This window comes from Heterocephalus glaber, unplaced genomic scaffold (assembly GCF_053883595.1).
Source record: "Heterocephalus glaber isolate CG9 unplaced genomic scaffold, H.glaber_assembly_v1.0 deba00000768, whole genome shotgun sequence".
NCBI classification, from domain to species: Eukaryota; Metazoa; Chordata; class Mammalia; order Rodentia; family Bathyergidae; genus Heterocephalus; species Heterocephalus glaber.
Window position 1 is genome coordinate 13,897,528 of NW_028258162.1, and position 27,287 is coordinate 13,924,814.

A 27,287-nucleotide genomic window follows, 5' to 3' on the forward strand; every position below is an offset into this window, starting at 1 on the left:
CATTTAAGGATCAGAACAGAAGTTATAACCAGTACGACAGGCATGGAGGCAGGAGCTTCCAAAGATATAGACACCCAACACCTGGTACTACATTCTCTGTTCTCTCTCTTGACACCCAAAGTTCCTTTTGCCTCTCTGTCCTTAAAGGACTTTTCCTGCAACTTATCTAACAATTTTCATTTCTACATACTTTAAGGTTGTTTTATCACCAAAGGCCATGTTTTCTTCAAAATTTCAGTTTCAAGCATTTAATTCTTGGCTCTTTCCTCCATATCATTCCCAATCCTTCTATTCCAATAAAAGCTATAATCCATTGCCCTTGTATTGGTGTTCCATTACTACATGTAAAATTATCACAGACTTAGTGACTTAACAACCATCCGTGATTTACTAGGTTTGCACATCAGAAATCCAAGCAGAAATCCAAGCAGAAATCCAAGCATAATAGTCTCACAAGAGACTGAGATCAGTGTGACAGTGAGCCTGGGCTAGAATACAGAGGCCATAGGAAAAATCCAGCTCTAAGCTTATTCCAGTTGGTGGAAGAACTCAGCTCCTCTGTCTGTTAAGCCAGATCCCCATTCGGGAACCAACTGCAGCTCCTAGACCTGCCCACATTCCTCACAGGATGTTCACTCAAGCCAATGGTGGTGTCTCAAATGCTTCTCTTCCTTGCAGCTTCATGAGCTTCTACTTCTTCAGTCAGGAAAAAAAATGATTTCTAAAAGCTTATGTGATGAGCTTAAGCCCGCCTCAAAAAGTTTGCTATGTTAAAGTCAATCACTTAGTAACCTTAATCGCATCTATGAAATCCTTTTTGCCTTGCAATATAACAATACCATGAGTAACAGCAGTGGAAAAAGATAATGAAGCCTGTCTTAAAATCTGCCTGCCACAACCCTGCACAACTTTCCATGTCCACATTTGATTCTGAATCCTCATTTCCTCCCCAACCAGCTTAGTGTTATTTAACAGTAGAGTCAACAAATCTCTTCTTTGGAAACACCTTCGGAAATGTTGGCCTCTGTCTTGTGCAGACAACAATCTGGCAAAGCTCTAACTCAAGTAACTTCATATTTCATTCCAATTTACTGCTATATTAAAGCTGTTAAATGTAAATATAGATATTTGATCCAGCCATAATTAATAGACTCACATTTACTTTTGAGTCACAAATTCAAGTAAGCACTTGGTACTGGGCAAATACTCCACTATATTCCTTTAATTTGCTCTTTCCCTTTAAGTAGATGATGCAGAACATTCCCTTGTCCCAAAACCTGGCATATTCTTTAGCTTTCTCGTGTTCACGCAGGAATCTTCCTTTTCACTTCATTAAGTGGAGCAATCAGGTAAGAACCACCTTCCCCACCCTCAATAAGCCTCCTGATCCCTGGGCCCTGGACACAGCCCTTTCTCTCCTAAGACTTTGGTCCAGAGATTTTCCTTTTTACCACCTGCATCCATTTCTGCCCCAAATCTTCCCTAGACAGCATCTCTTCTTAAATCAAAACCACACAGTTCCTCCCATAGACTCCTGCTTCCCCTCAGTGGCTGCCGTCTCTGCTCCCCTTCAGGGGAAGGCTCCTTGCTGACACTGCCCACCCTGTCCCTAACACGCTCCGATGGATATCTCCTCTCCTCCGCACTGAGCTCCTTCCCATCACTGTTGCCCAGGACCTTCGACTTGCGGGCCCAACAATCCATGTTCGGATTCCGCCTCACCTTAACTTCGTGCTGCTGTGGTAGAAAGGTCTCTGCTCTTCTGTCTTTCTGCTCCTTGCAGTTTCTTGGCGATTCTCCTTTCCATACTCTATACTTGGAGTCTCAATTTTCTAAATGTATCAAATAAGTGTCCAAGCAGATACAGGGTAGATGTTTCATAGACAGACATAGATATAGATATGGATAGATATAGATATGGGTATGAATACACTGCATGTCCACTTAGATGTCTCCTAGGCATCTCACACTGAGCACAGCTGGGAGGCCCGGCCCTTTCTGCATATTCCTGCCACAGGTACAACCTGCTGCTCCCCCGTTCTTTCTGGTCTTTCGTCCGAGTCACTCAGTTACTCAAAATCAGTTTGATTTCCCAGCTTCCCTCACCACGCTTCTGGTGACCACACCTTTCACCCACACGTAGCCATTCAAAAGATCTTGCTGGGTTGCGTTTGTTTTTGCTTTTGCCAAAGTGCATCTCCGTCTCAGCTGCGGTGACTCGGATCAGCTTCCTCTTGAAAATGGTTAACTGTGCACCCCTTCCCCAGGCTGCCTCATTCATTATCGTGCTAAAACAGATATTTTTACAATGTTTGACCTTTAGTCTCTATTTTTCTAGTTAATTTCAAATCATTCTCCTGTAGAAATAGAAAATAAATTTACTATACTTGCTCATCTTCTCCATTACATTGCTCAAATATTTTAAATACTGTTATTCCCTATCACGAACTTTCCCTAATCAAACATATCCCAATGACTCCATATCTTTTTTCATATCTTTCCAATTAAATTTTTAAGGTGATGTGGTCTACCAAATTATACCTTGTAATTATTTTTTTGTTGTTGTTTTGTTTTGTTTTGTTGTTTGGGGGTTTTTTTTGGTACCGGGGATCAAACTCAGATCCCTGTGCTTGTGAGGTGGGTGGTGAAACCACTGAGCTAAATCCCTGGCCCATAACCTTGTAATTATTTTAACTTCTGTTCTCAAGACTGACATAAACTGGTCTCCAAATTATGTTGATTATACCTCCATCGAGCCCCTCAAATTTATCCTGTGGAATAGTGCTAGATATTTAAGAAAAGTTCACTTTGTTCTCACTGGTGGACTCAGCCTTCTTGACATTAGTTTTTCTTGCTAGATCACTGTTCTTGTGCATTTTTTTCTTGCATATGTTTTGTTGAGGTCTGCCACGGGCTATATCCACCACTGTTACTAATTACATGGTATTGATTATGGATCTACAGGATGCTCTTTGGGAAATCTTAGTACTGTGGCATTGCAGGGATTTTTCTTGACTTCTTTGATGAAAGTAGTCAATGTTTAACTTAAATACAGTGATTCTCTGTTTATGGAAGTAAAAATTGAGAAGAAAATAGACGGAATAAGTTTCTAAATGAGGTCTCAGGATGAGGTGCTGAAATGATATCTTTGTTAAACACTTGAGGATAAAAACAAACAAGAACTGCTTTCTAAAAATGCATAATATGGGAAGAAACAAAGGAACAATGCATCCTTGGTTCCTTCTTTTTGGAATCAGGCAACCAGCAGTGATGGCTCACTCTTGATGTGCTGCACTTTTGACCAAGTGGATAGACTAAAGAATAACCCCACGGAGGCAAGGGAATTTAGTGTTACTTGATAAAAAGTGGCTTTGTTGCCACTATTCTCTCTGAACAGCAGGATTATTGAAAATAACAGGCTCCAGCTCTCTTCTTCCCAAGAGGCACCAAAAATAGTTCTTTTGTCATCAGTATTAACGGAGCCAAACAGTTAGTCCTACAGAAATTAAAATCAAAGCTGAAGCTTTAGCAGATATGCAGCTGAAAACAAATGGGCAGTTTCCTTAATCCTGGGCATATATGATGCACAAAACGAGGTGGTGGAAAATGTGGCATCATCCATTTTTAACAAAGAAATAAAAAAGAAACACAAAGAAGGAAGAAAAAATGGAACAAAAGAAACATGGGCTCTTTCTTCCATTCTAAACATGAGTATCACATTTTCCTTCCGTGCTATGGTTTCCTTCTCACTTACCTACATGTCCAGGTAGAAGTAGGAACAATTTAAAGAAATAGAATTTGAGGATTTTAAGTGTTAACGCATTCTGTCTGGGCAGAGAGAAAAGCACTCTAATTCTTCATTTTTTACCCTTGCCTCAGCTGTACTATAAGATGGATAACCTATCTAACATGCACTTTTCTTCTAAGCAGGCTTAAAAATGGAAGTAAAATATAAAAAGGAAAAATTAAAGTGAAGAAAAATTAATTGCCTCAGTGTTTTCACGTATCCAGAAAATTTTCAGCAAAGATTTCACAGAATGAGAAAATTGTGAACAAACAGCACCAGCACAGACTAAGACTGTAGGTTTTTTATTCCACTACATTTTTTCATACTTTTCCCGATATTTCAAAATATTTCCTATAAAAGTCTAATAATTAAGAATTTAAGAGGCAAGAACTTGAATGTGCTTTTTTTTGTTCATTTGATACTCTGTCAGCAGCCTTCCGAGAGACAGAGTGCACCCTCCAACAGGTGCAGTGTACAGCTGGGTCCACCTCCATCTGTCATCTCCTGCAGAAGAGGAAAACATGGGTTTTCATTATTTTACCCAGGAAGGAAACGCATCATGCCCATTTATGTTCCATTGCCAAGACTAATCACATAACATTAATATTATTATGAAATGCAATATTAATATTAAACTTGGCTACTTCACATGGCTGAGCCTTCCTCACAGCACAGTGGCCAGTCCCAGAAACTATTCTTGCTGAGAGGGAGAGAGAGACAGAGACAGGGAGAGACACTGCTCTCAGGGCCTGGGCTCAGAAGTACCACCACTCAATTTTATTCTTGGCTGCCCATGACCAGGCTGTGACCAAGAGGAAGGGCCTGAGACTTCACCTGGTGTTGGAGGTCTGGTCAAGGAATTTGCAGGCCTGTTTTAAAGCCACCGTAGCAGAGGTGAAGAGGTGATTGGACACAGTGTGGACATTTGAAAAGAACAGCATCGAAGCACACACGTATTGCCCACACACTGCCTGTGTTCTGTATCACCAAAGGTGATTCCTGCAGTTAAGGGTGGAATCATTTCCAAATGTTTAAGACTTGAAAGGCTGATGGTTTTCATACGTTTTTCGAACTTCGACATCCGGTCAGATCCCAGTCAAAATGTCTGACGGGGCAGCTGTTCTGGAAGTGGACCACAGGAGTGTGGAGGGGCACCAGACTAGGCATCTAAAGCCCAGAAAAACAAGACTAGTGATGCCACAGCCAGCCAGAGTCAGAATCCCGCGCCAGTTGTGTACCATTTTAACTTTCCCCAAACTTTCCAAATTCGTATCTCTGACAAAAAGCTGATGGAGGTACTGTGACTGGCCATTTTGGCTCCTAGGCTCAGTTTGTCTGCCCACCGCTGAGCAACTCAAAGGAGACCATGTATTTGGGTAAAAACGAAAAAGGGGTCTGTTCAAAGCTGGCTGTGCAGAGTATGAAGGGGCCTTTGGCCTCAAATCATCATCCCCAGTTTACAGGAGGCCAAGGGTCTTGACAGTAAGAACCAGAGGAGTGGGGAACGGACAGAGGATGAGGCCTCCACACTTGCTTTGTCGCTCCCAGTCATCTTTGGTTCTTCTTCTTTCTTTGTTGTGGAACAAAACAGGCATCTGACCTGGGTATGGCATCTTCTTATTCTGTCTTTGCTTTGGGGCTGAGGAGAGGAGAGAGTATTGGCTAGGTGTTCAGCAGAAGGAAGTTCAGAAAAGTGGCTTATCTCTAGAAGAAAGCAAGCCTAACTTGTAGAATTCCATTTTGCAGTGCCAATTGCAGTAGTGAATATTTCTCAAATACAGAAATTCAAAACTATCGACACGAATCACTACTCTGAAATACTGTGCCGCTTTGGAGAAAGCAAGCTGTAAACCGAATGTTTAATAGAAAGAAAATCTTGTAATTGTTCTTTATCTTCAACTGACCCATCTCTCCTTATCTCTTGGCTGGCATCATTGACTCTAGAAAATTGCATTTCATTCTATGTTAATTTAAATTATCTGATTGCACACTTAGCAATTGAACATAAATATATTTAAATCTATTTTAAAACATAAACATATTTAAATATATTTACTGCATAAAGATATCTCATGTAAATATATTTACAATATAGGTGTATTTTAAATATAAATACAAAACCCTCTAATGACTGTTAGTGATCACAAATAATAGATTGAGATGTTATCAAAATGTGTCGATTTCATTAATTTGACAATTTGTGATAATTTTGGAACATTTGACATTCATCAAAAGCTGTGTAGAAATAAAATAAAAATAATATTAGAAATGAAATAAAATTAAATACCTGTAGAGATATAAAACTAAAATAATAGTAGAACTGGATGTCTGAGGGAATAATCTGTTGTAAAAATTATTATTTATCCTGGAAGTGAGTTAGGTAGGCATTTTAGGTAACACTTTTTTATTCAAAATTGAATAAATGCACATAACTGTCCGTTGTTGCCGGGTTCAATGAAAGTGTCAAGATGGGCAAGAATGAAGTGCTTCTATAATTATACATCATTCAAAAATGTATTTGTGATAACATTATTTCAGAAATGAGAACATGAATATTGGTATCTATGTAAAACTTTTTAATCACAGTTTAAGCACTGGCGGAACAGACTCAAGTTTCCCAGACCTTAAATCCGAACATCCCGTGCGCACCAGCTCAGTTTTACAGGTGGAAGTGCAAAGGCAGATGTGTCCTCACTCCATTTGATTCTAAGGAACAGGGGCTTCCCCCTGCCTACTCTTTATTTTGGGAACACCAACAGTAATACAACCAGATGTGTAGCAGAGGAGGCCAATTAATATTGGTTATAGCTTGCAGGGAGATGGCTTTGTAATTTTAATTGCTTTTTTAATTTACTGGTGCATACATAACACATCTTAATTTTTTTACTTCCCCATCCCTCCCCTTCTTCCTTTTAACTACTGTCTGCACAGAAAACCAACGAAATTAAATTGATTTCAATGCCACTAGGTACATATATTCACTCACTGAAAGAATCCTGGGTACCACCAGGTAGCAAAGCCAGGCTCAGGCTTTGAGGAGCTTACAGCCTGATAAGGGAGACAAGAAACTGATGGTTCTAATACAGTATGACCAAGGGTTGTTATAAAATAAGGGAGCCTCCCAGCGTCTAACAAGACTTCATAGAGAACCTCACCTCTAAACTTAGCCTTGGAAGGGGCAACGTGCTTAAGGGCCTCTGGGGAGTCCCGCCAGGGGAGAGCACGCAGTTAGGGCAGGACAGGAGTCAGCAGAAGCGGCTCGGTAGGTAGCGCAGTGCCAGGACTCCAAAGGCGGCCTGAAGGGAGGGGTGCTGTGTCTCTGCCTCCTACTTGCTTGGACCACTTTTTATCCTTTGCTTCATCTCAGTGAATGACGAAGCTTTTAACAAATGAGCACTCTGAGCTCTTGCTATCTGTGTGTTTACTTGCCAGGCTGCAGTGCCCACATACCGGGCCCACTTCGAAATGCAGGTGAACAGGTACCTGTCGCCCTTATGTGCAAATTCATAGACTTTGAGTCAAAAGAAAGACACGAACCCCTTCCTACAACCTTGCCTCCTAGTTTTAAGTTTGGAAAGTACATGTTTACTTAAAAGCACGACACAAAATTTCCACTTTATTCCTGGTCAGAATAGTCTCTGAGGTGTTTTGGGGGATCATTTTCTCCTTTTTGGGGGGCTGGGGGGTCACAGCCTTACTGAAAAGTTAGCAGGTTTCCATTCAAGCAGTCTTGTGACTGTAGCTACGGTGTGGAAAACAGATGAACAACCGGCCTTGGTAGGAAGTGGCATTTAATAAAAGAGACTATTTGTTTAAATTGATTGTGATGTTTTCAGAACATCACAAAAGCATGCAGCATTACAATAGATGCCAGGTTATATTGCCCACTGCTTTATTTTAGTGTCAACATGGAGTTTCTATATAAATCGCAAATTGATGTTTTCTTTTTCTTACCTATACAACAAAGAGTAGCAGGATTCAGATTTTTTTTATATCATAGTGTATACTAGGAATGAAATATTAAATGGCTCCAGGAGAAATGTGGCTTTTGGGGGAAAGCATGACACCCTAAACTCTCTATCACTCTCATCAGTCTTCTGACATGAAAATAATAGAGCTGCAAAACACGATGTCTTTTTCCATCCCAGCATAATGGTTTAGGTGAAAATATAGTGTAGAAGGTTAGTCACTGGAGACGGAGGCTATGCTTCTGGAAGGATGATTGTTTTAATATTTGTATTTGCTAAGCAGCACCCTTTGGTTACTCTTGAAGATACTTTGGCATCTGTCACCTGAAGTGTGGAACGAATCCAGATTCCGACTCAGCAGATTGAAAAAGATTAACCTGCTCTCAAAATATTCATTTCATGGGTGACAAACTCTCTGGATTACCATTTTATTCAACTTTCTGAGGCCCTGAACATATTTTGCAGTCAGAAGGGTAGATTTCAATTATATTCTCATTTTGTTTTCCTTGTTTTTTCCTCTCTGATTTCCCAGAATCCCTGACACTTCCTATGTGATGCTAATACCAACTTCCCCTTCTGGCTGAGAGCATAAAACAATGCTTTGGGGTGTCCCGCAGCAATCCCTGGGTCCATTGAGGTTTCTTCCTCAGTGTGACTGCTGCATAATTCTCACCACGAACACCTGCGACATGTGCCTCACACTGAGGGCCCAGTCTCAGGGCATTGAGGAAAGCATGATGATCCATGAGTGAAGACTCAGATCAATACTGAAACATTCCCATGCATCAAGTTAGTGAAATGCGTAGAAACAGAGGGGAGGAACCGCTTTCAGCAACTCTTCCTTCGGCATGAGGATGGGGCCCTGCGGTAGGAAACGCTAACCTCAGTGTCACCCGGGCAAGACCACTTGTCCTTCCTGAGCTCATCCGCCTCGCAGCTCACCTGCCGATGGGCTCCTGTCTGCACTTCGTGGCATCCTTCTGTTTTTCCCACACGCTGTCAGCTCTTGCGAATTTAGGCAGTCGGGGCCTATTCTCCTAGCTTCCCCAGCCCCGGCTTCTGTTTCTATCTTTGGATACACGAGGAAACAGAGTAATCACCCGGCCTAGAGACACGGGTGTATCAGCCCCAAAGTGAAAGGCGGAGCGAGCATCAAGCTTGGTCTTCGCTGATGTAAGAGAGCAGTCTGATGGCTGAGGTTAGGGACACAGAAGCATTGCTCCTGTCAGCCTCTCTTCACTACTCCCTGCCATGAGCTATGCGGACTTTAGAGAGAAAACTAGAAGCGAAGGGTTCCTCACGAATAAAAATTAAGCAAAGAAAAAGTTGCATCCACCGAACAGAGAAACTGCTTTGTGTCTTATTTCATACAAACATAGACGCTTTCGAAAAGGCTAAAATGGATTTCACGTCCAAAGCCTGAAAAGAACCGGGTGTCACCTCACCCAAGTTCACTTCAGAGGTGTCCAGGTTGACAGTAGGTCCCCCTGTTACATTTGTACAGCTTTCGCATTTGCGTGTAGTATTAAACCTTTTAACATGAATCACAACCCATCTCCAAACGACACCGAACGATCCCTTCCACAGAGTCAGTGTTACTGAACAGGCAAACAAATAAACTGCAGGAAACAGTCACAAAAGCCACCGCGACCTTCCCAGCAGCCCCCAAACTGCTGTGTGGCGCCTGTGGCACTGCACACGGACAATGCTGTCGTGCGCGGCTCCTGTTTCCGCAGCCCGTGTTTCAGAGCCAGCAGGTAAAGGTGAGGACGCCCACGGCTTGGGACTGAGAGGAGGGCTTGCGCCCCCCCCCCCCCCCCCGCCGCCAAGTCGCCCTGGGAACTCCTCTGGGGACGCAGAGGTTCAAAACATTTCTCGTGGGGCCATGATGAGAGCTTGCTTTACATTTCAATCAAGGATTAGAGCAGTTAATCACGCCCTTCTGCCAGTGGTGCTGACCTGTGGCAGGAAACAGCTCAAGAAATTCCTGGAGATGAGATCCCAAGGCTGAAGACAGATTCCCCAAGAGCTGTGGGATTGCAGTGGTCTTCCTTTCAATCCACCAAATTTGCCACTGAATGACTGCTAAACTAAAAATACAGAAAACTTGTTTTTACCCTAAAGAAATGACCACGACGGGACGTATATTTAACCTGATCTAAAGCATTACACAATGCAGACATGTACTGAAATACCGCATAGCCCATTAATACCTGTGGTTTTTATGGACCACTTAAAATAAATTCAATTTGTATAGAAAATTGGAAACTACCAAGATTTACAAACGTGAGTGAGATCAGATCTCCACTTCTGAAAGGTGGTGTCATCAGGTAGCCGGGCTTTTTCCCTCCTTTATGAGTCCTCCTAGCCCTTGAACTTGATGGTCTATTAAACTCCCCAAACTGGGGCATTAATATCATTCTCTTAGATCCATTCATTCTGGCTCATATTTTCTTTTTTTTCCCTAGGAATTGTCTTTCTTTGGCTCTGAATACTCAGTTAACTCTCCACTATTCCCTGAGGTGATAGTTTACTAACATACAAATTTGCAATTACAAAACCACTTTATTTCCATTTAGATTGCTCCTTTCTCCACAGAGATGCCTAAGATTTCAGGTACAACAGGTTGTTTAGCAAAAAGAAAAGAAAAAGCCATTTTCTTTTATATAAATTTAGTTCACTTAATTTATTTAGCTCTGTTCTCACTTTTTTTTCAAACACATTGCTTTGACAAATGTAAACAAAATTATACTTAATCCAGTTCTCTCCACACAGGGATAGCACCAGATCTTTTTGGTGACTAAATTACTGGAAAGAGAAGATTTAAATTTTAATAAACCATTTCAAGAATACAAACATCCAAGGAATAATGTATTTCATTTTATGACCATGCAACAATGTATTCATCTATTCTGCTAATAGATATTCACCATTCACCTTTTGAAAATTACTTTAACATTTCTATATCTTTTATTTGTCATTAAAAATTCTTAAGTGAAATTACTTATTCTTATCCTTCAAGATTATTTCTGCTTTTTTGTTCTCTTCTTTTTATTAGAGAATTAGAGAATTAATTATTCATTCTGTCTACTCTTCTCACTCATAGCTTGATTGTTGTTTTTATTATGGTCAAATATTTGCTATATTAAATTCTATTTATTTGTTGTTTTTCTAGTTTGTATCTTTACTTTATCATTGGATTTAAGTAATATTCTCTCTTTTGGATGTAAAGTGATGTTTTTATAATATATTTTATTTTATAATGTTAAAGTTTTTTAACATTTAGTTCCATAGTAGGTGAAATTTTTTTATGGTATGAGGCAGATATTTGCATTTCAACACGAATGTCTAGTTTTCCAGAATCATCAGAGGAATAGCAAATCTTTTTTGTAATCTGCATAAGGACCTAACAAAGTCCATAGCATAAATCTCATGTTAACTAAATTAAGTTGATTTGTATTGTATTAATCTGTCCAACATTTACAGGAAGGCCGTATAAATCATTAAAGTGCCCCAGGAAGACAAAGACCAAGTCTCCTTCTTTGAGAAATAATACAGGGTGAATTACATTTGTAGTTGCCCCAAAGGACTAGAAATTCTCTAAAGTTTGTATCCCTTACTCAGCACCACTCAGAATGATTTTCCTTAATGTACATATGTCATGGAAAAAAATCATCATTTGTAGCCATTGTTGTCCAAGAGTAACATTTCAATTCATGACGTGAAAGCAACCATTGGGTCTATCGTATTTAGCATTTCTGTGTGACTTGGATTACAGGAGAACCTTCCAAAATATTTACTAAGAGAAAAAATAATCCACAGTGATTTATTTTCCAGCTGTTAGTTCTTGGCATTCTGGAGGTATAGTTTTCCAGGTTATATAGTAGAGAATTAAAATGACTGGAAAATATTCTAAGAAAATATAACTAAGGAAATCTAGAAAATCTCAAGATAAAAGTTTCTAAGGCACAAAATGATGCAAGTTAGGCAGGAATGAAGAGGGTTACCCAGAATAGATATACCCTGAAACTTAAAACCATGCTTTAACGCTTTTTCTAGTGTCTTCATATTTTTATCACAAATAAATGCACCACCTGCAGTGCACACTGGCTGCATTTGCCCCGAGGGGGCGTACATACACGTAGAACATTAACGCCCTTTGGCGCCCTCCTCCTTCCTGTTGGCAAAGCTCTATCTCCATTTTTCCAATTAGTTTTTCATCCCCTGTCCCTCCCCTCCCTCTCCATCCCCTGTCTCTTTTTGCCTTTCCCAATTGAAAGAAGAGCTCCCTACTTCCTATTATCTATCATGTACATTGCTCTTCCTGAATGAAGTAAGGCTCTTTGCAACAAAGTAACAGTAGCGGGCTGCTCCGTGAGACTGTAATGAATATAAACCTAGTCTCCGCGACTATGACCAAGCTGAAGGGAAAGAGATGCCCCATTGATTTTCTGTCCTAGTCTGGGGCCAATGCAAAACTGACATCACTTTGGAAAAGTACTCAACTGTATTAATGTTATGATGAGCTTTGTTCATTAGCAAAATGCCTAAAAAGTACAATTCGAGTGAAAAAACCCCAGAATTTATGGTTGAATCTTTCAAAAGAATCTACACTTTTGAAAACTATGTGTGTATATTATCTGTGATATATAGTGTAATTTTGTACATAATATATCTAGAATATGTGTTTGGTGGTATATTTAGATGTGCATATACAGCAAAAATTCATGTAAGCAAATAATGCAAAATATTCTTTGATTATGGGGACCTGAGTGTCTAACATTTGTTTCTGTTTTGATTGCTACGCCTTTAGCATATTCCAAACTCTGTTCATTGAATTTGTGTTAATTTACTGTGTAAAGATTATTCTTTTGGAGGCAGGAAGGGAGTGAATAGACAAGAAATCCTTTTTTAAATTTTCCAAATATAATACATGCCAAAGTCAAAAGGTGCCCTGCTCCCACCAGTGGTATCACTACCACTCTCAAAGATGCTCAGGCACCTCTGCCCCTACTGTCCATTTCTAGGACTACCGGATACAGTGATTCTGACACTTTTGCTACCAGGAATCTCTCAGATAATTTGTTGGTAAAATTACAAAATCCTGAGCTACATCTCCAGAGAAGCTGAGACTGTGGACCATCAACCTGTACTCTGAGAAACAAGGCCAGGATTATATCTTGATCAAAGTTAATGTAATAAATCCAAAAAAATCTGGACATCACCCTTAGGAACACAAATAGAAAGTAAACTAGGTTTCTTTAAGTATTTAAAAAATTCATTACTTGCCAGCCATGGTGGAACAGGCCTGTAATCCCAGCACTCAGGAGGCTGAGGTAGGAGGATCACTGTAAAGTTGAGACCAGCCTGGGCTACATAGTAAGTTCAAGGCCAGCCTGAACTACATAGTGAGACCCTGTATGAATAAAGCAAGAAAAAGAAATATATTCCTTAGTATATAGTATAGTACATACTAAAAGTATATAGTAAATAATATATATTAAAATAGTATATATTAAATGCATATTAATATATGACAGTATGTATTGTTAATAAAGTACTGATATATTAAGATATTAAGGATATTAGAACACGTACTTTTACATATGTATTTGTATGTCTGTATATATGTAGTTTTATACATTTTATGTGTATAATGTACAGCACAGTGTATATATAGTTTACATATTTCATATGTACATATACTTTTACAAATAGTCCAGCACCTGAAAGGAAGCTCCCCCGCCACCATCCCAAGCTCCTAGGGCATAGAAGGTGAGCCGTGTGGGTGCCAGAAGCACCACCACCACCACTACCACCACTCCCCCCGAGTGGAAATGAGAAGACACATAAACAAGCCTCAAAAACAGACTTCTGGATCACCTACAGCAACCGCAAAGGGAAACAAGACGGAACAATCTGATACTCAACCACCTGGACTCTTTCTGAACTGGCAACAAAAGAGGATCTGGGAAAAATGAAATCAGAAATAATTACTCAGATAACAGCAAAGATTGTGCTCATGGTGTAAGACATGATTAATAAATCTAGAGAGGACACAGATAAAAAAATAGAGGATTTCAGGAACATGATGGAATCCCAACACAGGAAACAAATGGAATCTATAAAACAAATACAAACTGATATCCAAGAGATTAACAACTCCATCGAAAGTCTGCACAGCAGAATGAACCAATGTGAGGACAGAATTTCAGATATAGAAGATAAGATTGCAATTAGTGACCAGGAAAAGAAAAATTGCTTTAAAATTATAAGGGAACATGAGAAATCAATCCAGCAGCTGCTAGACGATGCAAAGAAGAATAACATAAGATTGATTGGAGTCAATGAAGAAAGAGGAGAGAGTGCAGATGACATTAAAAAATCTCCTCACAGAAGTGATGGCAGAAAACTTCCCAAGGAGGGGAAAAGAACTTGACATAGAGATAAGTGAGGCATATAGGACTCCAGCTAGCCTTGATCAAAAAACATCTGCACATAGGCATATAATAGTTAGGATTCCAGAAATCCAACAGAAGAACAAAATTCTACAAGCAGTCAGAGAAAAGAAACAAATCACATACAAAGGAAAGCCCATCAGAATCACAGCAGACTTCTTAATGCAAACCCTCAAGGCAAGAAGAACTTGGAGGGATGTCTTTCAAGCCCTAAAGGAAAACAGCCTCCAACCCAGATTGATGTACCCTGCAAAACTATCTCTCAACATTGATGGAGAAATAAGATACTTTCTTGATAAAGAGCACCTCAGGAACTTCATGAATATCAAACTGGCACTCCAAAAAATTTTAGACAATATCCTAGGAAAAGACAATGAGGATCACAACCCCAGGAAACCCAGCAGAATGAATCCATTGGACGTGACAAATTAAACACAAAGGGGGAGAATCCAAAAAAAGAAAAAGTCATGACAAGGCTTTTATAACTTTTGACTTCATCTCCCTAATGAATGTATAATTCAATCTTATTATTGCACCGATTAGTATTTTTCTGATTCTAGAATTGCACACCATTCCTTGTGCTATACTGGCTATTTATCATCTTATGTCTACATTTTAATTGGGTTGTCTATTAATGAGCTCTAAGAATTCTTTATATATCCTGCTCATAGGTTATATGCATGGTAAATATGGTCTGTTTAAGGACCACTTTTCATTTTAATGATGTCATTTAAAGTTCTAAATTTTGATGGAATCTCATTTATCAATTTTTTTCTTTTATACATCATGTTTTTTGTATCCTAGATAGTTCTTGCCTACCCTGAATTCATAAATATTTTCCCTTATAATTTCTTCTTAAAAGTTTTATACTTTTAGGCTTTCTTATTTAGGTTCATAGATCCCTTCAAGTTATTTTCATGTATGGAAATAAAGGGTTGAGGTTAATTTTTTATATACAGATACCAGGTGTTCTAGTGCCGTTTGCTGAAGACACTATCTCTTCCTTGGCTCTTGAATTGAGTTTATATTCTATAAAATGCTAATGTTAAATAATCTTTCAAAACCTAGTGGACCATATATTTGTGGTTCTATTTCTAGAGTCTCTGTTTTATTCCAATGATCTATATGTCTTTCCTTATACCAACACTGCCTTGATTACTGTAGCTTTAGAAGAAGTCTTAAAATTGGGTGCTAAACATCTTCCAACACTGTTTTTGTTTTTGTTTTTGGCTTTTCTGGGTACTTTCTAATCCTACATATCTTTTAAATTTCAATATCCAGTTCTTCATCTATAGCAAGTATACACTGACCTGAATTTTTATATATACCTTGTGTTTTCTAATCCTGCTAAATTCAAGTACAAGTCCTAGGGGCTCCTAGAGATTTCTTAGTATTTTCTGTGTAGATGATCATTTCATCTACATGTAAAGATTTTACTTCTACCTTGCCAATCCTATCCTGTGTCATTTTATTGCCAGACTATTTTGGTGGGGCCTAGGTTTTAAAGTTTAACGGACAGATAAACTGTAAGCATATCTGCCCTTGTTCCGCATCTTAAGGAGAAAGCATTGTATCTTCTCCATTCATATAAGGCATTCTCGCTGGAAGTATGGAGTACTTGTCTTTGATCTGTTGAGAAGGTTCTGTTCTACTTCTAGTCTCCTGATAGCTTTTACCACGAACGGTTGTGGAATTTAGTCCAATACTCTTTCTCCAACTAGTGACAGGATCATATGGCTTTTTCCTTTCCTCTGTTAAAATGATGACTTTTGGGGGTGGATCTTCCAATGCTGAACCAACACTGCCATCCCTATAACAAAACCACTTTCTACATATTGCCAGGTCTGACTTCTAAGAGTTTGTTTTGTTAAACAAATTTCTATCTATGTTCATATTTTTTCTTCTATTATCTTTATCCAGTTTTAGGATTAGCACAATGTTGATTTTCTAAAATGAGGGGAGAAGTGTTCCTTCTTTTTTCTGCTTTAAATGTTTGATATAATTTATCAGTTAAAATGTTTATGAGCCTGCTGTTGTCATATCGGTAGGTTTTCAAACTAGGACTATACTTTCTTTAATAGGGTATATTCAAATTTTATATTTCCTCCAGAGTAAGTTTCATTAATTTGTCTTCCAAGTTACTTCTTAGAAGCTGTCAAATTTATTTCAAAAAAGATTTTTGTAATATGCTTTCTATACCCTTTTAAATTCTGTAAAATCTGTGTTAATGTCTCCTAGATCTTAATATTGTAATTTAAAAAATGTATAACTGATATTGTGTAACAGGAAGAAAAGTTCTAAAAGAGCAGGGGAATTGGGAGGGGTAGGGGAAGGGAAAAAGAGGGAAAGGAAAGAATACGAGAAAAGGAAAAAAATGGAAACAAGGTCTTTCCAAATAGGGAAGGGTGGTGGGGGTGAAGGGAGGGCAAGGGAAGGGGGAAAAAAAATAAGAACCAAGAGACTCATGTAATGGTACAAGATCCCAATGATGAATGTAACTGTATTTTATACCTAAAATGTACCAATAAAGTTAATGGGGAAAAAATTTAAAATAATTTTAAAGTAAATAAATAAATAAAATAAAATACAAATAGTGCTGCATTTGTAGCTTTTTTAGACAAGATCGGGCGCGTTCAGGGTGATATGGCTGTAGACTGTCACTTTTTTAAATAATAAAACTAACCTGTAACGAATGTCTGCATTTAGCTCTGTAGCTCATAAAACTTTTTCTCATTTTGAAGTTATAGTTTGTTTTAAAAGTCGACACTTTCCAGTTTTATGGTTAGTATTTACTTCAACATTTCGTCAAAGCTGGCTTGATGTAGTGCATTCCTCAGATCTTCAGTCTCAGGAGCAATTTATTTACAGTCAATAAAAGACTGGAAGCCAAATTCCTTTCTCTGATGTACCCAGGACACTTCCTATTGAACTCGATTATATGCGTTTATTTGAAGGAAAAGTTCTGGGAATGTGATAAACGCAGTCTTGCCTTACCTGTAATCAAATTAAAATAGCTACAACCACAGTGACAGTGTAGGAAATAAGTAAGACTGAAAAGAAAACAACCTCTCTGAAAGCAAATCCACTTTACCCCCTGGTCCCTGACAGGGGGGCGGCTGTGGTCCATGGGGCATGTCTTCATCAACCAGCGCTGTTTTGATGCCTGCCTCATTGTTTTCTGAAATGTCATCGGTTACATATTGAAATATTGAAACTTTAGTCCAGGCTGTCTTTATTTCATATTCTTAAATCTTTTTTGAAAATCTAGGATAATTATCTAAAAAATCAGTTCATCCCTCTAATATATGATTCAGAAATACATTGGATAAGGATTTACGAGACCAGCCAGAAATGTGTCATTTGCATAATAACCTACACATAAGCCTGTAACCTGCTACTGAATCTGTTCACCATCTGAGAGTGTGCGGAGCTGCGGAGTGCAGATGGACTTCAGACGCTGTGTTTGTCGTGGTTTGATGCTCTATTTGCTGCAAATGTGCTGTGAGAATCAGATAAGATCAATTTTGTGGAAAGACCATGAGATGAAGCGAGCCTGATTCAAACAGCTGATGCCAGGAACTTTCCAGTGATGCTGCGTTGGAGTAGCTCACCTGCGTTTCAGCTCCCGGTCCTCTCTAGTTGCCTTGTGGAAACATCAGCGTCGAATGCTTCTAACTGGGAAAGCCACAAGGACCGCCTTCAACTGCGCCTCTGCAGAGTGCTCTTCCCAGTGAGCGTTGCATCTAAAAATAAATCATGTCTTTGAGTTGTGCATTTCTTCTAATGGATTAAAGAAGAAGTTGTTACTCTGTTGAGAATTATGAGTTTTTAGAGACAAAAAAAGTGGCTTTGTTTCTGGCCAAGCTTGATGGAATGCTTACTTTATAGGAGGTTGCTTCGGTGACCCGTCCACTGCAGTCAGGCGCCCTGGTTCTCAGGAGGGCTAATAACAAAGCCAGATGAACGTAGGACAGCAGCCGCAAGGGCTGTCTGAGGTGCAGTGGAGGACTCACAGGGCAGAGCGGCCCTCTGTGGATCCCACCAGCTCCACGACCCCCTGCGCTGGGGGCTGCTGGCCGTGACCATCCTCTGTCAAACAGAGCAGCCGAGCCAATACTGTCACCTGGCCCTGCAGCTGGGTCTGGGGCCATCAGCTGGGGAGGGACATGAGTGCGACCCAATGCCTCCTCCTGTTCACATGGGTGGTAAAGATGAGAAGCCAGCACCACACCTAGAGGCAGCAAAGTCTCCCCTCAGAACAGCTGGAGCCCCCCGGCGGGGACCCTCACCCTACCCCGGGAAGTGCATCACGGGGTTAGGAAACACGGCTGGAACTTGGTTCCACAGGGTCAGTAGAGAATAAATATATGTCTCTTCACGTCTGGCTCCTGGGCCAATTTCCATCAAAGGTCGAGGCCCACTAGCCTGGACGGAGCAGTGCAAAGCGATCAGCTACACTGACCAGACCTCACCCAGGACAGGGCGGAGATGGGCCTGGGGAAGGAAAGGCTGGGCGGGTGATAGAAAGACAGCACACCCCTGACATACAGCACACAGCTATTCGCAGCTGTCAGTGGAGGAATCGGGATGTGCCTGAAATGCTGGCGGTTTTGTGAGACCGTTCGCTCTCCGTGCTTCCCTCCCCTGCCCCCGGTCCTATCCTCCCCTGCCTGTCCTTGTCCTGTCCCTCTCCTGTTCTCTCTTCCTTCTCCGGTCCCTTTCTCTGTCTCTCCCTCCTGCCCACTCTCTCTGATGCCCCTGAGTCTTAGCTGACCCTGAGGATCCCTGGACGGGTCTCCCCAGGTGAGGAAGGGCTGCCCGGATCAGGCACGGTGCCCACAGTGAGAACCAGGAGCTGAATGTCGAGGAGAAGGAGAGAGGCGCACTATGGCAGCCAAACTACTTCAGCTGGGGAAAAACATAGGATTTTGCTCATACTGCTCTTGAGAGAACAAAGCATTTTGCAAACAGAAAGTCCAAGGTGGCAGTCACACACCACCTTTTCAGTTACGTAACTAAAAGTGTATCCCAGCCAGAACTGTGTTTTGAAAGTCACTGTAAAACATGTGGCTTTTCAGGAGGCTGTGCTTCTATGCAGCGTTGTGATTTTAATAGCAATAGTCTGTAACCCAGCACTAACCTCCCCTGCTCTGTGTGGCCTGCAAGTGAGGAGGCTGCTCAGCTGAGGGAGCCAAATGAAGACATTCATTAGTGCTGGTGGCTCTGCCTTGTTCCGACCTGGTTTTATTTCCCAGTCTCTCAGAAAACATTGCCCATTGGCAGCTATGTGTCAGAACTACATGTGTGGAGCTCTGGGCAGCTCAGTTGCAGAGACACACACGGCTCCGTCCATGGCCTGCCCATGGGCACACACAGTGGCCTCTCCCGCCCTCTCCTGGGGCTCTGCTCCCAGGACAGCGTGAGCGACACACCACACTGACTGCGTGGAGCACCTGCGGGCTGGCGACAGGCGCTTCGGCTTGGTTCAGTCCGGAGCGTCACAGACTCAGCCTGACAGCCCAGCCGGCCTGACTTTGCTCCCTCCTGGCTGTCACAGCTGACCTGTGCCAGCAGCCCCGTCCAGGTAGACTGTCTCTGATGTCCGTTCATTTGCACATGTACTTCGGCACCGTGGAATGCAACATGTGGAGTAAGCTGGCATCTACGTAGCCCTCAGAATAGACTCGGTCTGGAGAGCAGGACGGCGTGGGGATCCAGGGCGTCAGCAGCCGTGGTAGGACCACGCGTGGACTCTTCCAAAAAGATGCGCTTTCTTCAAGCCTGTGGGGTTTTCTAATAATTGCCACAATATCTTACAAACACCGATCCAAAAGTGTGGAGCTTCAAAGCAGTAACATGCTCAGTGATACGAGGCCTCTTAGCATATTCTCATATTTTCATAGCAATAATTTCTTCCTCTGCCACATATAGGTTTTAATAGTTAAACACTCCAAAGTGTCATTCTAAAGCAGGCTTTTTGAAGAAAAGGCTAAAAGCTCACTTTCCATCATTTAAAACACCCTTTTACCCAGCATCAGCACAAATAAACGTATTACCATAGCCATGTGAATCATCTGCGCACCACTGCACTAGTCTGGCTTCTCTTTCTTTCTGCTTCTTCTTCATGGGATTGTGACCATCAGCCTTGTTTCCAGGGGTTTTGTGTTTCATGCAAACAGAAGTTTACCGACCATTCTGGGGAGCCACACACGACTCTCCAAGGTTCCTTAATCGTCAGGAGAGAGGATCGATTCTTGGTCTTTTTGAGTCCAGTGGTGGGGCACCGGGACCACAGTGAGCAGGCACATGGTGCCCGACACCGCTGTGGAGCCGCCCGCACGGGGCTCGGTCCAGGGATTTCCAGACTCTTACTCCAGGCCTGGCCTTGCACCCTGGGTGGCGTTAGCCTATCCGGTTACAGGCAGGGATCAGCAGGATTCAAACAAATGCCGCCTTCTTGCAGCTCCAGTCAGAGATTCCAGGGGCATAGCCAAGTGACTCCGGCTGGCACTGACAAGGCCCCCAGTACCAGAAGCCCAGGTCCAGCTGGACGTGGCCTGGTTGGAGAGGGATCCCTGTCTGTCTCTTCGGACAGTGCACTGGGCGGGCTGGGCTGGAGCCACAGCCTTCAGTTTCCTCATTGGGTTTTAAACTCCTGTTAAGGAGTCTGTTTGAGGAGCAGATCTGTTTTTATTATAATTGCTTCTCCATCTGTCTTGGTGTTTTCTATAAACAGAGATGAACATCCTGCCTGTTAGCGGGTTTTAATCAGAGCCAGAGTCTTCCTGCAGAGCAGGGGTGGTTGAGCCTGTCCAGAAAGCTGAGCTGATGGCTAACCATTCCAAAGACGGGTTTTAAACAAAAGCTGAAGGAACATCTCACTCGTTATGATGAAATTACATATCGGCTTTTTTTTAGATTAGGAAGGAAAATTATATCATTGCGTGTTTAATGCGGACACTTTTCTTTGGACAGGCTCCCCCTTCGGTGTACAATAATTAAAGAATAATATAAGAATAAGAAACTGGAGAATGATACCATCCTGAACGTTGATTTATTATGCAATCTTAAATAAAATCCTTATGTTCTTTGTTCTTTAATCTTCCTCATAAATAAAATAAGAAGAAAAACTGTGTGAGTTTAGCTGAAAGGTTAATATAAGGTAATGTGAAAGTACATAAAGAATTACCTGAATGTGTTAAATCTTGTTATGCTTAAAGCTAAAAATCTTTTGCTGAAATCTCACCACCACTGCATAAATAAATGGGAATTAAACATTCACCTGCTTCACTAAATCAGCATTTTTTCAATGAACAATTGTGTAGTATATGCCATTGTGATTTTGTTGCAAAGTTGAAGTCACTTGAAATATAAAAAGTGAATACTTCTACCGCTCCTATGAAAAATAATTTCTTTTTCTAAATATAACAATTTCTAACTATAAGTGATAAAGTCAATTTTTCTGTTTCATGGCTTTATTTTTTTGTCCCACACTTTTTTTTAGTTTAGATAAAACATTCCATGAAAGTCACCTTTGGAAGGTATATGCTTCAGTGGGTTTTAGTATATTTGCAAAGTTCTGTGTTTATAATCACCATAATTCCCAAATATATTCATAGCATGTAAAGAAATCCCAGGTTCACTTGTAGTAACTTGGCTTTATCAATTCCCCTTTGCCCCTAGTTAATATTCATCTTGTTTCTGTTTATGGATTTACCTTTTCTAGGTATTTTGTTTTAATGTTTCTAGCTTCTTTTTCTCTACATGTTTTGTAAAGTTCACTCATATTCCACTATGTACCAAAGCTTCATGTATTTTATGACTGGATGACGTTCCATTATATGGTCATATGACATTTTGTTTATACTTTTGTTCATTCGCTCATGGACTTTTCGAGTGCCTGTATTTTAGTAATTCCCAAAATATGCAGCTAAGAGCCTCTCTGTGCACATTTTTGTTGGGACTTGTGTTTTCATTTCTCCTGGGTAAATACCTGGGAGCAGTATGGCAGCATCAGACATCAACTGTAAGTTTAATCACTCCACCAACAGCCAGTCTGTGTTCCAAATTTTTTCCTCTACTCACAAACATTTATTATTTTAGGATTTTTTTATTGTAGCCATCCCAAGGGGTATGAAGTGGCATGTCATTGAAACTTTGATAGAATTTTTCTGTTAACTGTTCTTTATTTATTCGTGTGGATTAGAATTACTGACCAGAGTCTGGAAACATCTTTCTGTCTTTCTTTCTCCTTTGCTTTGGCTTTCACAGACTTAGTATGATGATCCCAAGTGCAATTGTTTGAGTTTATCCTAGTTAGAACTGACTGAACTTATTGAATGTACAGATTAATATGGTCATTAAATTTTTTACTTTATTGGCCATTGTGTATGCAAATGTTCTTTTGGTTCCTTTTTATATTTCTCTCCTCTACTTCTTGGAAGCCCATTATGCATACAAGGTGACTCTTGTTGGTACCCTGTAAGTTTCTGAGGTCAGGGCTATCTTTCTACATTTTTTTTCTGGTACTTATACTGGATGATATGAATGAGTTTATTTTCCAGTCCTTTTTTTCTGCCTCCTCAAAACTCTCTTTTATGTTCTTTTGTGAGTTTCTCATTTTAGTTAATATGTTTCTTGTCTACAGAATTTCTACTTGTTTTTTAAAATGGAATTTCTATTTTTCACAAATATTTTATGCTTAGTGACACATTATTCTAATTAGCCACCATTATCTTTAGTTTTTTGACCATTATATCAGCTTCCTATGTGTGCTGTGCGACCAGCTCAAACTTGATGGCTCACACAGTAGAAGTGTATCTCTTACAGTTGTAGTAGCTCGAAGTCCTAAATCGAAGTATTGGCAAGGCAATGCTCCCTCTGCAGGCTCTAGAGTAGAATCTATTTCTCGTCTTTCTTAGGGTTCCTCACAGCTGTGGGAAATCTCACTGTCCCTTGACTTGCAGCCACCTCCTGGCATCCTGGATCATCTGTCTCCATACAGCTCTCCCTACTGTGTCTCCATCCAGCTTCTCTCTTCTAACAAGGATACCACTCCTTTGGATTAGGATCTACCTCAATTCACTGTGACATCATCCTGTCTAATTATATAGGCAAAGATTTTGTTTTCAAATAAACATTTTGAATTTCTAGATGGATATCAATTTGGGGTATTACTTAACCCAGAAAGTCGTATTTCTGGCAGGTGAATTAAAGTGTCTGTCTACTACATATAATCTCTGGTCTTCTTCAGAAAAGTTTTCCATTGTCTGCTTCTATTCCTTTGTATAAGTTTTGCCTTTCTGTTTCTTTGCATGCCGACAATGTTTTATTGAAAATGGGAATTTAAATCATGTAGTGCATCAACACTAGAAACAAGATTCTCCTCCCTTCCCAGGGTTTACTGTTGCTCCTGCTCATTGATGAATTTAGGAACAAATTCTAGAAATCCTATGTTCTTTGTTATGTGTAGCTGTGAAGTCTCTGAGTGGTAGCTTAGAGGCCAGCTGGTGATTCTAGAGACTGCTGGCACCTTTCACGCGTCTGTGTCTGAGTTCAAGTACATCCCCGAGACACCACCCCAAAGGAGCGATTCTGCCTCACCCCAGGCCTTCTGCTCCACAGCGTTTCAAGGTCATCTAGAGGTGAGGGCGCAGGATCTTCTCTGGCCTTTCCTGAACATGCACACGGCTCCATGCAGCACTTGACTTTCTTCATTCTCCCTTGTCTTCCGAAACACCCTGATTTTTCTTTCTTCTCCTCCCAACCCCGTGAGTTCTGAGCCAGGTCAAATAAAGACACGCCTTGCAGGTAAAGTCTTCTGGGAAACACGACACAGCTGAAACACGGATGACTGAGGCCGAGCACTCTGAAGGAGTCCACACCTGCTCAGCCCCGCCAGTGGCTGCGAGGGCGCTGGTTCCCTGACGACTGTGCTATTTCTCAGGTTCCACAGAGAGGGGGCAGAGTGGGGTAGGGAAGGAATCTTCCTAGAACCCACTGTTCTTAGCAACATTGGGCTATTTTTATCGAATACTCGCGAGCTGGATTATGACACGCCTTTGGTTACTTTCCCGAGTTGTGAGAAGTCAGTTCTGCTCATTTCTACCCCGTTCTCACTGCTTCTGAAGAGTAGAAGGTTTCAGAGGTCCTTTTTCTATCGTTTTCCCTGACACCCATGGCCACGTCTTTTCAGATAGATAAATAATTTCCATAGTTTGCATTTATCAGAATCAGGGACAACAATCCGTATTAAATGTGTGATTAAGTTGACTAAGTGCATCATTCAGAAAATATGCTAAAGACTGAGCCTCTGTGCTTGATCTTGGGAAAGTTATGTTCTTGGCAGTCACTGCTCTTATTCCACTGGGCACAGGCAGGACATGCCACTCCAGGTTGGATTGCAGAAGTACCATTTATCCCCTAGGAGTACTACACAAACAAGAGTAGCCTGCTGGCTTCTATTTCTAGGAGTCATTTAAACCAAAATGATTGGGTTAGTTATTTCTCACAGTAGATTTCTCTTCATATCTTTGAATTCTTGGGTAATATATTTAAATATGAAATTTCAAATTCATAATTGTTAGACTGTTATTATGATGGATCAGAAGAGACCATATTACTCAAACAATCTGTGGGTTCAGATCTATTCAAAGTGAAATCATGGGTATTATAAAATCCCATGGTTGGCCAGGGTGTATGATCTTCTTGACGATCTTCTGTATTGTGCTTGTCAGTATCCTGTTGAGGATTTTTGCATCTATGTTCATTAGGGAGATTGGCCTGTAGTTCTCTTTTTGGGTTGGGTCTTACCCTGGTTTTGAAATCAAAGTCACACTTGCTTCCAGGAATGAGTTTAGAAGCCTTGCTTCCCTTTCAACTTCCTTAATGAGTTTAAAGAGTAATGGCAATAGTTCTTTAAATGTCTTGTAGAATTCAGCAGTGAAACCATCAGGATCTGGGCTTTTCTTTGTTGGTAAAATTTTTATTACATTATCAATTTCACTCATTGTAATTGGGGTGTTTAGAATTAATATATCTTCTTCATTTAACTTTGGGAATTCGTATGTATCTAGGAATCCATCCATTTCTTCTGTGTTTTCCATTTTATTAGAGTACAGGTTCTCAAAGCAGGTATTGATGTTGCTCTGGATTTCTACTGAGTCTGTTGTGACTTTACCTTTTTCATTCTTAATTGCATGAATTTGAGCCTTTTCTTTCCTTTTTTTTGATAAAGTTGGCTAAGGGTTTATCAATTTTATTTATTCTTTCAAAAAACCAACTCTCCCATTCATTGATTTTTTTTGTATCATTCTTTTAGTCTCCATTGCATTGATTTCTGCTCTGATTTTTATAATTTCCTCCCTTGTATGGGCTTTGGGTTTGTTATGCTCTTCTTTTTCTAGGACCTTGAGGTTCTGCATTAGGTTATTTATCTGAGTTCTCTCTATTTTCCTAATATGGGTATTTATTGCTGTGAATTTCCCATGTAGAACTGCTTTCATTGTGTCCCATAGATTCCTGTATGTTGTACTGGCATTTTCATTTACTTGTAGAAACCATCTAATTTCTTCTTTAATTTCCTCTGTGACCCATTGGTTGTTCAGGAGAGTGTTATTTAATTTCCATGTGTTTGTGGGAGTTTTGCAGTTTCTTATGTCATTGATCTCTAATTTTATTGCACTATGGTCTGATAATATACAGGGGGTAACTTCAATTCTTTTACATTTACTTAGACATGTACTATGAGCTAGCATGTGGTCTATTTTGGAGAATGACCCGTGTGCAGAATGTGTATTCTGATTTTGTGGTGTAGAACACTGTAAACATCTATTAAGTCCATTTGTTCAATAGCTTTGTTCAGTTCTAGAATTTCCTTGTTAATTTTTGTCTAGATCATCTGTCTATTTGTGATAGTGGGGTATTGAAGTCCCCCACTACAACTGTATTAGTGCTTAGTTGGTTTTTCATGTCCATTAATATTTGTTTTGTATAGTTGGGTACATTCGTATTTGGTGCATATATATTTAGGATTGTCATCTCTTCCTCTTGGATTGTTCCCTTCCCAAGGATGTAGTGACCATCTTTGTCTCTCTTAATTAGTTTTGGTTTGAAATCTACTTTGTCTGCAAATAAGATTGCTATGCCTGCTTTTTTCTGGGTTCCTGTTGCATTGAGAACTGTTTTACATCCTTTTACTTTCAGTCTATGTATTTCTTTTTGAGTTAGGTGTGTTTCTTGTATACAGCATATTTCTGGATTTTACTTCTTAATCCATTCTGTCAGCCTATTTCTTTTGATTTGTGAATTGAGGCCATTAACATTGATAGTTACAACTGATAGATACTAACTCATCTTTGACATGATATTTTATTATTGTTGGCTTTTTTATTTCTTTTTATCCCCCCCTTTCCCTTTAGTGTCTTACCTTGCCTGGTGGCTTCCCTCTGCTGGGCCTCATGGAGTTGTGACCTTCATTGTCTTTTTCTAGGACATTGCTTAGGATTGTTTGGAGTACTGGTTTGGTGTTCATGAAATTTCTCAGGTGTTCTTTGTTGTGGAAGTATCTAATTTCCCCATCTATTTTGAAAGATAATTTTGCAGGATACAACAGTCTAGGTTGGAAGTACATAAAAAAATGGAAAGACATCCCCCGTTCCTGGGTAGGAAGAGCCAATATAGTGAAAATGGCCATACTTCCAAAACTACTATATAAGTTTAATGCAATGCCAGTTGAAATTCCAACAATATATTTCACAGAACTAGAGAAAACATTCCAAATATTCATTTGGAACTGAACCAGAAGAGACCTAGAATAGCAAAAGAAATTCTAGGCAACAGAGATATGGCTGGGGATATTACAATCTCCAACTTGATACTATACTACAAAGCTACTGTGATAAAAACAGCATGGTGCTGGCAAAGAAACAGACCCAAGGATAAGTGGAACAGATTAGAAAATTCAGAAACAACTACAGATATACTCAGTTACCTCATCTTTGACAAAGGAGCCAGCCACCCTCATTGGAGGAAAGATAGCCTATTTAACAAATGGTGTTAGGAAAACTGCAGTCC

The 27,287-nt window shown here is 40.2% G+C and overlaps 1 long non-coding RNA gene across 1 annotated transcript in view; it reads right to left on the reverse strand.

Moving 5' to 3' along the window:
- Positions 1 to 4,118: 4,118 nt before the first annotated feature.
- LOC110344908 (uncharacterized) overlaps positions 4,119 to 27,287 on the reverse strand; it is an 82,588-nt gene continuing 59,419 nt past the window's right edge. Inside the window, exons 3-4 of the long non-coding RNA XR_015449702.1 lie at positions 17,825 to 17,956; positions 4,119 to 4,291 (exon numbers count right to left, since the gene is read on the reverse strand). This is a non-coding gene — a long non-coding RNA (uncharacterized LOC110344908). The remainder of the gene's footprint in view (positions 4,292 to 17,824; positions 17,957 to 27,287) is intronic.